Below are 12,051 nucleotides of genomic sequence, written 5' to 3' on the forward strand. Positions count from 1 at the left end.
CCTGAGGGGAGAGACTGCACAGCACTCAGGCCTGTTCTGGGCCTACCCTTGAAAGTGCAAGACTGTAAATGGGGGCTGTCCGCATCCCCAGGTGGGGAATGCCAATTCTCCAAACCAGAAGAGTCCAATAATTCTGGGCTTCCTTCTTCTCAATCAGGTTAACAAAGGTCAGAAGCTTATGTGCCGGGAATCCTCCAGATTTTTCTCCCTCTTGCTGTATTCCGCTAAACTGGACAAAGCAGAATTGATTTTCTCATTCCCTTCCCACATATGAGTCATCATTTAGTCTGGGCTCTCTGCCACTACGGCCTCCCCTGGCCCAGTCAAAATGATATCCTTCATGCAGGAGGGAGGCCTTTATCAGGTCTGCCCAACAGAACATGGTAGTCTGGGAGGAAGGATGATCAGGCGAGAGAGCAAACCATCTCCATCCCTGTGCTCTTCTTGGCATTCCCAGCTCAGCCCTGTCAGGCGCAGGAAGGCCTTTGGCAGCTCAGAATCATAGATCGGAGTTTGATTTGCAGTAGAAGAAGGCCAAGGAGCTTGTCTTATTTGGGAAAGGGACTAGTGAGAGTTCCTCTACTCTACAGCTCTGTCTGCTTAGAAAGTCCTTCAGCTTTGAGTTTTTATTTTTAACAGAAAGAATCCCGGATGGCTATAAAAAGCAGTTGTTTGTTGTTGCTGTGCCTGGGGCAAGCACAAGGATTCTGTTTAGGAGGGGTGGAGAGTGGTAGTGACATTGTTACAATATGGAAACTGGAAGGAGCAGAGTTCAGACTAAGCTATGTTTTGGGCTTATTTGGTGGCCTTAAGAAGGGTTCTGCCATTTCCTTCTCCAGTGAATTTAGGTAAATATATGAAGTGATTTGCTCAGAATCACACTTTTGAGTGTCTGAGGTCACATATGAACTCGGGTCTTCCTGACTATAGGCCCAATGCCTCCTTCATAAAGAGCAGAAATCAATTATGCCTTGATGTTCATAGTCGCTTGTTTCCCAGTCCATGAAAACAAGTATGGGCTATGCATAACAGAAATAAGGGAGGGCAGCACTGCTGCTGCTTTTTTTTTTTTTTTTTTAAATTTAAATTAAAACCCTTACCGTCTGTCTTAGAGTCAATACTATTTATTGGTTCCAAGGCAGAAGAGTGATAAGGGTAGGCAATGGGGGTTAAGTGACCTGCCCAAGACCACACAGCTAGGAAATGTCATATTTGAACCCAGGACTTCCCATCTCTAGGTCTAACTCAATCCACTGAGCCACCCAGCTGAGCCACCCCTTCCTGGCCATCTCTGTACCACGCTACCCTCATTGACCCTAGCCTGAAACTGTCCCTTCTTGGTCCTCCCTATGCCATCTTGCCCTGTGTCCTGCCTTTTCTCGTCCCCTTCATCGGTGGCCTTCTACCATGAGAATGGGAATCTCTTTAAGGCAGGGGCTGTCTTACTGGCTTAGATGAGTATTCCCAGAGCTGAGGATAGAGCCTGGCATAGGAAAAATGCTTAATAAAAAAATTTTTTTTCCTATACAAGGTGGTAATAAAATGATGGTGATAAAGGACAGTGAGAAATGGGATTGGGGGACAGTTCAGTGAATAGCAAGAAACCAGTAGCTCCTGTTTCTAGTTCCAGGGCCATGATCAGCTGAGGTTGCTTTAATTCCTGTCTGGGAAAGGCGAGGGAGCTCTACCAGGAGTCTGTGGTGAAGCCCAGGGCCTGCCTTCTCCTGCTCTCCACAGGCTCTTCGTGGCTCTGATCATTCTGTTCAGCAATTGCGGCCCATCTGGCTCTCAAAAAGAGGAAATTGTGAACCAAGGATGCAGAGCCTGGATAATACTGAGCTCTAGATGGACAATGAAATGCCACCTTCTGGCTTCTTTGCTCCGTAATCCTCTAAAGAAGAGTCCCATGGGATAGGATTGGGAATATTGACTGTAAACTCTACTGCAAATATTGACAATATGGAAATAGGTCTTGATCAATGATACATGTAAAACCCAGTGGAATTGCTCGTTGGCTACAGGAGGGCAGAGGAAGGAAAGAATGTGAATCATGTAACCATGGGAAAATATTATAAATTAATTAAATTGTTAAAAAATTAAAAATAAAACTAAATAAAAGGGTCACATCCAAAAGAGATATTACAAGTGAACTCTGGATAGAATCTTCTTGAGCTGGGAAAGGAGAAAAACCCAGGGCTACATAGGGAATACACCTTAATTCAACAAGCATTTATTAAAAGCATTTACTCTGTGCCAAATACCGTGGATGTAAAGATAAAAGCAAAACAATGCCTGCCCTCAAGGAATACAGAGAATACTTAGAATACTTCTACAGAGGGGGAAAATAACGGTATACAAATGAGCAAATATAGGATATTTATCAAAAGAAAGTGATTTGGGGGGAAGAAAGAAGACCAAAGACCAAGTACTAATAATTAGAAAAATTCAAAAAGGAGGAGAGCAGGCATTTGTGGGAGGTGGCACTTTCAGAAACAAGGTGCTTTATCTGAGTTGCAAGTTTGGGGCTTTTTTTCAGGATTAGGAATAAAAACTTGTGAGTTTTCCTCTAACTTCAGTAAATGCATTTCTTCTGTAAGAAGTATTAAAGTCACGTATTAAAATAACCTGAACCAGACCTAAAATTGCAGTACTTTTTATTTTTATCTATTTAATTATTTTAATAACCCTTACCTAGTGTTGACACTAAGTATTAATTCTAAGGCAGAAAGGTGATAAGGAGTAGGTAATTGGGGTTAACAACCTAGGACCATGGTGGTGAACCTATGGCACATGTGCCAGGAGGAGCACTCAAAAACCCTCTTGGTGGGCACGGGCACCATTGCCCCAGCACAGGGTTTGTTACTAGAAAGCCAGAGGGACACAGGGGCTCGGCTGCTCCCCTCCCCCTCTCCACGTGAGCCCGTAGACATCATCCACCCCAATAAAAGGTTCGCCATCACTGGCCTAAGATGATGAAGCCAGGAAGTATCCGAGGCCGCATTTGAACCCAAGACTCCAGGCCTGGTTATTCTATCCAAACCCCACAAGAAGTGAGGTCTTTCCTGAAAAAAAGCAGACCTTGTCTAGTCATGGATTCTTTTCTTATGCTAATGGAGCATAATATATCATTTTAAAACATTTAAAAGATTTAAAAGATTATTTTCGGAAATATTTGTTAAATGTTCTTTTTGGACTTTTCATGCCATATCCTATAGATGCAGGGCTGTGAAGTGGGTGGCTAGGTGGCATGGTGCAGAGAGTCTGAAGTCAGCAAGACTTGAGTTCAAATTCAGCTTCAGACACCTACTAGCTGTGTGACCCTGCTTCAGTTTCCTCATCTATAAAATAAGCTGGACATGATAAACCACTCCAGTATCTGCCAAGAAAACCCCAAATGGGGTCACAAAGAGTTGGACATGATGGAAACAACTACCTTTTTGAAAGCATGGATTGGGGAGAGGAGAAAGTAATTCGGTCTCTTGGTATATACAAGGATGTTGTGTTTTATGATCTTTACTTTAAAGGGTCTTCCTTTTATAAAAGTGGGTATGAAACATATAACTATGGGAAAATATTCAAAATAAAAATATAATTAAAAATAAAAGCAGGTATGATAATCCTCAGGTGCCACCTCTTCCATGAAGCCTTTCCTAATGCCAAGTTGTTTCTGCTAGCTCCCTTGTAAAATTATAATGTAATTGTGTGTGTGTGTGATGTAATGCTTTTGTATTTATTAATGTGAATAAGTGAAAACTGATGACTGAATCTCCAAGGGTGCTGCTATGTTGTCTTCCCTCTCTACATTCAAAATCCATCTGTTCGGGACCAAGGCAAGTGCAGTAGTAAACTAGTTTCAGTCTTAGGGAGGCTAAGCTCAGGCTCTTCCTTACTCTCTTCCCAGCACTTAAAGCTTGAGTTCAGCTCATGGTTAGGGTCTCCCCAAAAGCAGGGAGTAGAAAAGCCCTCACACTTCCGTACAGTATAAAGCAGGTACAGGATAGCTATTTGTTTCTTCTTAGATATAGAAAAGAAATTCTAAATTCAGACTCATTCTAAAATACGTCTTAACTTCTTTTATTCTCTCCCAGGAAACAGGCTTTATGGGAAAATATTCAAAATTAAAATTAAAAATAAAATAGGAAATAAAATATAAATAAAAATAAAATAGGAAAAAAAATAGAGGCTTGAACATCTAAACCTGAATCCATTTGGGGTACTGATTAATGAGTATCTTAAACTTCACCTCAGCTTTGTCCAAATAATTCTGTCCACATCTGTGCCTTCTGGTGAGTCTTGTGTCAGTGATCATCTTCTCTTCCAAGAACCTGCAGCCAGGGTCAGACACATCCATCAGGTTGGCTCTTCGGACACCTCTGATGAGGCAGAAACACAAAGCAGAAGGGGCAGCCAGCAGCCTGAAGCGCAATTCCAGTGCTTATCTGAGCCCGGCTTTTACCTGCCGGGCATCTGCAGCCACCATCACCACCCCCTGACCCTGAGGGAAGCATCTCAGGGAATCCCCCCATAAAGAGGGTGAACAGAGGCATGCCACTCCCTTTGTTGCTCTGTTCAGTTCTATCTCACCTACCTTTGAGGGAGTCTCCCTTTAACCTAACACATAAACCCTTAAGGCAAAAGGACTAGCCCAGGAAAATAGGCTACCCTCTATGAGACCATCCAGGCTGAGGGAGCAAATGGCTATCTAGGGTTTGTTTGCATCATCCCAAAGCATCATACTGAGTCCTGTAGAGGTGATTGTTTTCTCCAAATGGGCTGGTCAATCTCCATAAAATGGACCCGTGGGCCCTCTTCTCTCATGCCATCCATGCACTTCAACCACATCTCCCCCTCAAAGGCATTGCCGAGTTCATTCTGGTCTCTATTTTCAGCCCCTGGGAGAGTACCCAGCATAGAACAGGTGCTTCTTACTTGTTCAATAGAATATTTTCTAGAATGAGTTTTGTGAACAGTGAACACAAATGCCACCAATCCAGCCCCAGCCCTCAGAACTAAGCCCAGAGCCCGGGCACCCACCCTACCCCTCAGGCACAGTCAAACTCCTTATGCCCTCGTCCTTTATTTAGGAAATAACCCTCATTTCAAGGTTTCGTCTCTGGAGAACAGGGAGCTCCCCTAGCTGCCCAGTGGCTTTGTCTAAAGTTCCAGCAGAGTCCTCCAATGGGGACCACAAACCGGAACCCGTCCCTGCTGGGGTCTGTCCTCTTCCCCTGGCGAGTTATTCCTAGAAAGCTTGGTTACCTGCTACTTCTGTGGCTCCAGTGACACTTTAGTGCACATTATACTTCACAAAGTGTTTTCTTTACCCTCACAATGCCCAATGCAGTTGGGTAGGTTGGTAGGGCTGGCCCATTTTATAAAGATCAACTGAGAGGTTGTGTGCTTAAGGTCAGGCAAGTGGATAAGTAACATTCAGGATTATAACCAAGTTTTAGTGTTTTCTAGGTGGATTTTCTTCACTCTTTGTTCCTTCCTTATTCTTTTTTGGTTTCATTTTTTTTTAACCTTTACCTTCTGTCTTAGAATTGATACCAAGTATTGGTTCCAAGGCAGAAAGAACAATAACAGCTAGGCAACTGAGGTTGAAGGACTTGCCCAAGGTCACATAGCCAGGAAGTATCTGAGGCTAGGTTTGAACCTTGGTCCTCCACTCCAGGCCTGATGCTTTATCTATGGTGCTACCCAGCTGCCCCATACAGGACAAATTTCCAAATGGTTGATTATAATCTACCTGAAATGTTAAATATTTATTGTTGGTGATTATTTTTCTTTAAGAATGAGTCTTCCCATCTCATCCAGACTTTGACCACTTGGATGCACATGGGGATTTTTGTTGGCCTTGCAGTTTCACTCGCTTGTCTTCATGCCCCCCAATATCAATGCTAATGTAAGGTGAATTGGCTTAGTCTGACTGGTGTAGCTTAGCACACTGCAGCAAAGAACTCCCCAGTGGTGTAAGGATGTGCCATTGCAACCATCCTCAACTGGTGATTCTTTTTAAAAAAATTTTTTAAACCCTTAACTTCTGTGTATTGGCTCTTAGGTGGAAGAGTGGGAAGGGTGGGCAATGGGGGTCAAGTGACTTGCCCAGGGTCACACAGCTGGGACGTGTCTGAGGCCAGATTTGAACCTAGATCTCCCATCTCTAGGCCTGGCTCTCAATCTACTGAGCTACCCAGCTGCCCCACGATTACTTCTTATCATGAGACTCTTAAATATTTAAGTGGGAAAGCTTGTTCTCCAAAAATTTTTTGCAATTTAGTACTGCTTCAGAATTCTTCAGTATTCTGGGCTATCACAGTATGTAAATATAGACAGGCCAGATGTTAAGAAAACATATGAAAATGTAAGAGAATATTACATCAAAATTAGTATGAAAGTTCTTATTTGACTATTTTCTAAGTTTGTTAAAACAATGTTAATTTTGTTTTGCATTTACAAATAGCTGTACCTGAGGGCAGCTAGGTGGCACAGTGGATAGAGTACCAGGCCTGGAGTTGAGAGGACCTGGGTTCAAATTTGGTCTCAGACTTCCTGTGTGATCCTGGTCAAACCATTCAACCCTGTTTGCCTAGCCCTTGCCCTTCTTAACAGTTATCACTAAAATAGGAAGGGTTAAAAAAAACACAACAAAAACAAATGCAAACAGCTGGACCTCATTCATTTCTCCCCTCACATCTGCAAAAGAAATCCTTTAGTTTTATCATTAGTTTTTTTCACCCTTAATTTCAAACAATCTTTTGACAGGTACTTGTGCTCAGAGCTAGGAACAATACAAAATCAAGCAATACATGTGCTCAACGCATCCACATTTCATCAGAAGGGTCATTAGGTGCATAGACATATAAAAATAAATAGAAAGTAAAAGGGAAAAAAATGGTTGGGAGGTGGTAGAAGGGATCAGGAAAGGCCTCATATACTTCCCCTATGGCTTCACCTAGAGCAACTTTCCAAATCTAAATACCCTTTCTGTTCTACCTCCTTCTATTAGAATAAAAGTACTCTAAGGGAGAGGGCTTGCAGCACTGTACACTTTTAATATTCATTCCTTTGGGTTTTAGCAGTTTTAAAAGAAATGAGGTGAAGGTAAGGTGTACAAAAGTCTGGGGTATATATAATACAGAAAGATTTGCAAGGCTAGTTTGGATTGTAGAGTGCTGTAAGGGGAGCAATATATAATAAGGTTAGAAAGGCAGGTTTGGAGTTATGTTGTGAAAGGCCTTCAAGATGGGTTAAGAGGTCCTTATATTTCACCCTAAAGTTAAAAAAAAATACCAAAAAACCATTGGAGTTAATTGTGTAAGGAGGTCATGTAGTCAGACCTGCACTTCAGAAAAATCACTGGCATTATATGGAAGATGGATTGGGGAGTGTAGAAAATATAAGTAAAGGTAATGAGGTCACCAGGGATATTTATAAATAAACTAAGTGGTTTGTGGGTACACACACTGGGATTTATGAGAGACTAGACCTGGACATGAAGACCTGAACAGCCAAGCTGCTCCTAACTCACAACAGGAGGGAAGCCCAATTAGGAGGCCACTGTAATAATCATGTGAAGAGAAAGATGAGAATTAGAAGTTGAAGCAATTTTAATAACCGATTATAGCACCCACCCATAGTGTTAACAGGAAATGCCAATTTATCTATTTAAAGTAGCATTATTCAGATAAATGGAAAAGTATCCTTACCTGATTCCAAAAAATTCTGAAAGGACCTGTTTGAATAAATGTAATTACATGTCACAACAATCATTTGAGTCCTTCAGTTGGGGGGGGGGGGGGGTTGGAGAATCAAGCCAGCTGTGTGTTAATATACAATCAGAAGACTCAGCAGGTTTACAAGTTTTTTCAATTAGAAGATTCAATTAAGATTTATGTCTAGGAGACACAGGAAAAGTATCGATGGTAACAGAAACATAATAGTAAAAGTCCTAATGCCTTGAAAAACCCTCTGAAAACATGACATTTTTCTAATTTTGGTGACATTTCTAATTTTGGCATGCCAGTAGCTTCTAGAAATAAATGTGAACAAGTAAATTTCCATTTTATTTCCAGTTGACCCAAAAGATTCACTAAACACTTTCAAAAATTCATTAATGACACAGATTATGTAGTACTTTTAAATTTTCAAAGTGTTTCAAACTATTTCATTTTATTCTTTTCTAAATAACCCAGAAGGCAGAAAGGGCTATTATTATTAGAACAAATTGAGGCAAAAAGATCTGTGCCTTTCCTAATTAGCAACAAAGTTAATTAGTGCCAGTGGGGACTAGAAAAGTCTTAATGATTCGAACCTTTTCCAACTCTAATCTAATGATTCAAACTCTTTCCACCCTATTATAATGAAATAACGTACCCTGCCATTCATGTTTACCTTTTTCAGGTATCACTGTCATTGTATCTTCAATAAATTAGCACACTGAAATGTATCTTCTATCAAGACATGAGCACTATGTAAATATGTATCACAGGAAAGTACTGGTATAATCTATATCACACTATTTCCTGCCTTGGGGAGAGAAGGAAATGAGGGGAGGAAGAAAATCTAAATCCTAAAATGTCAGAAAACAATCGTCAAAAATTGTTTCTACATGTAACTGAAAAAACAAATTAGCACATATCAAAGTGGAGTAAGGCCATGAGTTCTTTTTCTAATCAGAGGTAAATGAACATATAACTGCCTTGTGATATTAATGACATATTTTGTTACAAAAGATATATTAAAATATAATTTACCCAAGTGTGGTTTACATCAAGAATTGTGGTCAACCATATCAGACTGCTTGCCATCTCAAGGAGACAAGAGAAGAGAGAGGGAATAAGGATCAGAAAAGGAGAGAAAATATGGAACATAAAATATAAGGGGGGAAAACTTCTAATATGTAATAAGGGAAAAAATAAAGTATTTTTAAAAAGAATTATGATCAAAAGGAAAAGGGATATAGAAATTTTTTATGCTATAGTGCCCTCACTCTGAGGATTCATAAGAGCTTTTTAATATTTTTGTCATTTTGTAAAATGCCATATCTTCCATTTAAATGCTATGGGCTAAATCTAAATTTGCTGTTTCTGTCGGTATGAACTATGAAGAGATAACCAAGTGTTTAGAGTTGTGTATAAAATACCAGTAAAAGAGCAAGAGTTCTTAACATTTTTTTTTTTAATGTTATGGCCTTCTCTGCAGTCTGATGAAGCCTATGATCTCTCTCTGGAATGTTTTTTCCAGAAGGTAAGGGTGGGGAGGGGTGCAGTTGGGTAGCTCAGCTGATTGAGAGCAATGCCTAGAGATAGGAGATCCTAGATTCAAATCTGGCCTGACACTTCCCAGTTGTGTAACCCTGGGCAAGTCACTTGACCTCCATTGCCTAATCCTTCTGCCTTGGAACCAATACACAGTATTGGTTTTAAAAAACTATTTAAAAAAAATAATAAAGAAAGGTAAGGAGAGGGAGATTTGGAACTCAAAATTTAAAAAAATTAATGTATTTGGAAAATAGTTGATGAAATACATATATTCTAAAACATTTTTATTCATAAAATTTTAGGATTAAATGGGATTACAAAGAAAATCAATTATATCAAAAGTTCTCCAAATACTTTTTTAAAAACCCAGACCCAGGTTAAGAACCCTTAGCATAGAGTTCTGAATGAGAATTCTGAGAACTTTCTGAGTATATGAACTTTGGACATGGGAGTTTTGTGACATCTATTTTTGGCTTCTCAGAAAATGGCTATGTGAATACAGTAGGTCTCAGTAATACACCGTGTGGGAACAGAAAGGCCCTAACACCCTTTCTCTAGTTTTTTGGCAAGAAACTTTGAGTCCACTATTCTTTCCAAGAAGCTGAGAGCAGAGGAACAGGAGAAAGCTGCCAGAAGGGCAGGCATAAAGGGAAGGCTGAGTTGCTGCAGCCTCTATTATCTGAGACACCTATACTGGCAAAGGACCCTGGGAGGAAGAAAACGAAAGTATTTGGGAGGACAGACTGAACAGCGAGGATGCAGGGGAAGTTGGACCTAGCCTGTATGTGAGCAGAGGCAGAGTGGGAAAGACTGGCCACCACTACAAAACTTCAGCAGCTGGAAGGATCAGCATCTCCCTCATTTCTCCATCACTGGCAGAGTTTAACACAAGAATTCCCAATCAGTAATCATTCCTAGGCTGGGAAGAAGTCCTAAATCTGTCTTACTGAACCTGCAGGCCCTGGAAAGGTAGTGATCAGTCTCCTTGCTCCAGCTTGCCCTGGCTGAGGTTTTGGTAGGGCTGGCATCTCTGTTCCCTGCTTTTGCTCCCACTGCAAGGCTCTGGTCTGTCTTCACCCCAAAGCTTCCCTAGTTCTCCTGGATCTGTTTTCAGCTCAGACCATAGGGCTCAGAGGTAAAAGCAGGAAGAAACAAGTGGTTCCTGGCCACCTGCCTCATTGGTAGTTTTTCCATCTCTTTTTTGGCTTCTGGGCATATGGAGGGGAAAAAAAGGAATAGAATAATGGACAGGTATCTGTCAACAAAAACTGGAAAAGAGGCAAAGGAGAAGGGACAAATTACAAATTTTGGGCCTCCACACAAAAATGCCATCGGTGTCTATCTGCCTCCCCTGGTTTCACTTCTCCTCCCACTTTCCAGAATGAGTCTAAGGCTAGGCGGTCCTGCAGCAGAGGAGGGGGCACCACAAAGAAGAGGTGCTGGGCATCGCCCACAGGAGTAAATCCTACTTGGATGTCTTTGGCTTTCTCCTAGTTTAGCTGAAGTTGCTGAGGCACACTTGAAGTAAGGTGTTATTTTAACACTGGGATCTAGAGTTAAAATACTATAGCTGCCATGTTTGCTAAACAAATGGAAATAGTCCGAATATATTAGAGCCTATTATACTTCACTACTGAAAAATTGAATCAGGTGGGATACTAACTATTCTCTAATTCCAAGGGCTCTCCAGAAATTTGGCTAGTCTCAGATGATCAACCAGAAGTAGCTGTGGTGCTGTGGATAGAACAGCTAATAATTGGAGTCAGAAGGCCTGAGTTCAAATGCAGACTCATTACTGTGCGATCCTGGGCGAGTCATTTAACTTGCCTGCTTCAGTTTCCACAAATGTACAAGGGACATAATAATAGCACCTACTTCACAAGACTGTGGTGAAGAACAAAAGCAGTCAGTATTTGTAAAAAATTATTAGAATTGTACCTGGCATTAAGTGTTCCTTCCCTCCACTCTATAATTGGTTAAAGCCAGGTCAGTATCAATAAGGTCCATCAAATGCATAATATACTAGAGCTTGTGCTAGCCTGTCTAATCTTTTGTATTTAATCTCTGAATTCTGCTAAAGTTTGATTTTTCTTTTTTCTTTTTAATTTTTTTTAAACCCTTAACTTCTGTGTATTGGCTCCTAGGTGGAAGAGTGGTAAGAGTGGGCAATGGGGGTCAAGTGACTTGCCCAGGGTCACATAGCTGGGAAGTGTCTGAGGCCGGATTTGAACCTAGGACCTCCCGTGTCTAGGCCTGATCCACTGAGCTACCCAGCTGCCCCTGAAGTTTGATTTTTTCTCTTTGTTTTTGTGACATTTTAATCTTATTCAGGATCATGAGCCCATCCAATCATAACTATAGATCCAGGGGCAGAACATTAACACCCTTGCTTGTCTATAACCAACAATCTAGTCAAAATCTCTATTTTCTTCATATCTGATGTTAATTACTTTTGGCTCACATTACAGTGAAGCCAAAAGAGGCATTTTATAGGTAAAGAGGAGAATTACTGGTCTAAGAAATTAATTCACTGAGCAAATTAAATCTTTGCATTTGCTTGTCAAATCTAAAGCATGTAAGTATTTCCCCACCTTCCTTAATCACAAAGGTGTTTGGAGGAAGAGAATGAAAACATTTGCAGAGATACTAAAGTATAAGAATGAAGTAATATGAGTTATCATTTCAGAGGATTAGTATGCTAAGTTTTTTTAAGAGATTTTTATTTCTAATTTCCCTATTACTTTTAAATAAAATTTTATGAAAAAAAATTTGATATTTATTCAAACAT

Source organism: Gracilinanus agilis, chromosome 2 (genome assembly GCF_016433145.1).
Source record: "Gracilinanus agilis isolate LMUSP501 chromosome 2, AgileGrace, whole genome shotgun sequence".
NCBI classification, from domain to species: domain Eukaryota; kingdom Metazoa; phylum Chordata; class Mammalia; order Didelphimorphia; family Didelphidae; genus Gracilinanus; species Gracilinanus agilis.